At 31.7% G+C, this 2,579-nt stretch overlaps 1 non-coding gene across 1 annotated transcript; it reads right to left on the reverse strand.

Annotated features, from left to right (window-relative positions):
- Nucleotides 1-2,154: 2,154 nt before the first annotated feature.
- Nucleotides 2,155-2,226, reverse strand: TRNAT-UGU (transfer RNA threonine (anticodon UGU)). The gene has a single exon. It is a non-coding gene; the product is annotated as a tRNA-Thr (tRNA).
- Nucleotides 2,227-2,579: the final 353 nt, after the last annotated feature.

Below are 2,579 nucleotides of genomic sequence, written 5' to 3' on the forward strand. Positions count from 1 at the left end.
AAATGGAACACAGATAAATTACTTTACAACAACAAAATGTCCAGCGCACACTCGTATGTACATACATATGACTCAATCAGTGCGCGCGTGGGGGTGCCCGTCGCAGGCAGCCCAGGTGAATCTTCCGTGTCCATAATGAGTTCGCATGTTCACGAAAATGGAAATCATGTAGCGTCTACTTCGTGCTGGCTAATAAAAGCATGCAAATTTGTCATCATTAAAAGCTAATTTAATTTCGCATTAAAAAACGGAAAAAAAATATATTTCTTAAAAAATTACAAATATACATAGGTGAGAGAGAACAAAGAAGAAATTATCGTGAATATGAAAATTATTATCTTCTGTGGAAATACTTATAATTTCACTGCCACTTTCTTTGTCAACCACAAGCGCAGTTCTTGCGAAAAGTGAAAATTGTGCATTTCCTCCTAAAGTTTTGTCACAAATGTTGACATTGATAAATTGCGTGCAATTGGCTGTGACGGAAATGCGCAACAAAAATGTTGCGGGTGAAAATTAATGTGTATATACATATGTCTGCAATGACCCGGNTATGTATGTTACCGCATAACTTTGGACCACGTTAACCGATTTCTAGAATTATTTTTTAAAGGAAATGTGTTACTTCACATACTAGTTTGGTTTAAATCCGATCACTGGATCATGAAGAAATTAACGGCAATCTTAAATTTGTATATGGGAATTGAAGACGGTTTTGTTTTTTGCTTAAAAATTACATGTTAAATAATTCGAATGAAATAATAAAGATGCTTCCTTATCAAAACTTTACTGATTTTTGGTGGGCTGACATTAGCGTGGTAGGTTAGGGTGATAAGAACTGAGATATGGTGGGGTACTTGAAGTCAGTGAACTTTGGAATAGAAGTCTGTATCCTCAGGACAAAAACTTCGATATATCATACTTTAAGAACCCACAGTAAATGCCGAAAATGTGACGAAAAATGTAGAAAAGCGATCCCGAATGGTAGAAAAATAGATTAGAAAATCGATAAAAATATCGATAACTAAATGGATAAATAATCGATAACAAAATCGATAACAAAAATCGATAAGAAAATCGATAAAAATATCGATAAAAACATCAATAACTAAAATTGAGTGGAAAATCGTTAAAAATTACGATAACAAAATCGAAAAAATATCGATAACAAAATCGAAAAAAACATTGATACAAAATCTAGCCCTAACTGCGTACGAACTTTTCTTTAGCGCACTAAATCGTATCACTTGGTGGTTTTTTGCAATTCAAAGGTACCAGAAGTAGGCTCAATATCGCATACAATGCTTCAATTTCTGTCGGCAATATTTTAAGAATAATTACTCCCAATGGAAAATAACGAAGAGTATTCAACACTCTCAAAATTCGATTTTTTTATACATCGACATTCCAGTTCAATGATGAAAAAATACTTTTAACAGAAATAAAATGTCTTCATATGTATACATAAACATTTTTTTTGCTAAAAATAGGAAAAAATTGTTTAGTAATTTCTCGCAATTTTTAGTAAGCTTCTAAGCATTCCTAAAGCTTCAAAGCTATCAAAACAAAGCAAAATATATAGCCGTAAACATTTCGGCAATTTTCGCAGCATTATAAATTTCAATTTCGCACAGATAACAAATTTGCAAAACATATAAAATAGAAAATAGTAAAAATAGCCACAAACTTTAATTAAAGATTCCTATCAGTGAACGTGTAGTTACACTATGATGAATAGCACGCCGGACGGGTCAATAAACCCAAGCATATGAGTGATTATTTTCATATGATTAAGCAAATGCGTTGTGGTATAATAAAGGCACAAGCTGAAGGAAAGTACATTAAATATATCTACATAAAAATCTAAGCAAAAATAATTTAAATGTTTACATAAAAAAGGCAAACAAAAAAACATAATAAGATATTTATGTAAGCAAACTAGTACAAAAATGATTGTGAAAAAGCCAAGCATGTGAAGACTGTTGCTGTTTGCTGTTTGCTGCTGTTCGTCCAATAATCGTGGTTAATTTAAATTACAAATTTTCATTAAAAATAATTCATTTCATATTTTTTCGGAAAGTGGATCGTATTACAAATTAAAAAAAAAAACATATATAAATTTATAAATATTGAAAAAAATAATTGATTTTAGTTTGCCTCCTGTGAGGATTGAACTCACGACCCCTGGTTTACAAGACCAGTGCTCTACCACTGAGCTAAAGAGGCCCTTGAAATACATAGGAGATCTGAGCAATCTTCAAAGAATGTCTGCACTCAGCGAGATGAAATTGTTGAAGAATTGATAACTGAAAGATATGAATCGCTACTGTGTTTTCTCATATCGAAAATGATAAGAACAATTGAATTTACTGATAACTAAAAAGTGGTCGAAGCTTGAAATTTTTAAACTATTATAACAGCGTGCGACAGTAAATTTTACACACCTATATACTCGCGAAACTAGGAGGCAAATATGAGAAAACTGCGTCGTTATTTTGTCGCACTGACATCAGGATTTCTTTTAAGGACTTTAAAATTTCAAAGTTGTGATTAATTCAATAAATTATTTACAAAAAAAA

Source organism: Rhagoletis zephyria, unplaced genomic scaffold (genome assembly GCF_001687245.7).
Source record: "Rhagoletis zephyria isolate East Lansing unplaced genomic scaffold, Rhagoletis_zephyria_1.1 Rzeph_scaffold_28787, whole genome shotgun sequence".
NCBI classification, from domain to species: Eukaryota; Metazoa; Arthropoda; class Insecta; order Diptera; family Tephritidae; genus Rhagoletis; species Rhagoletis zephyria.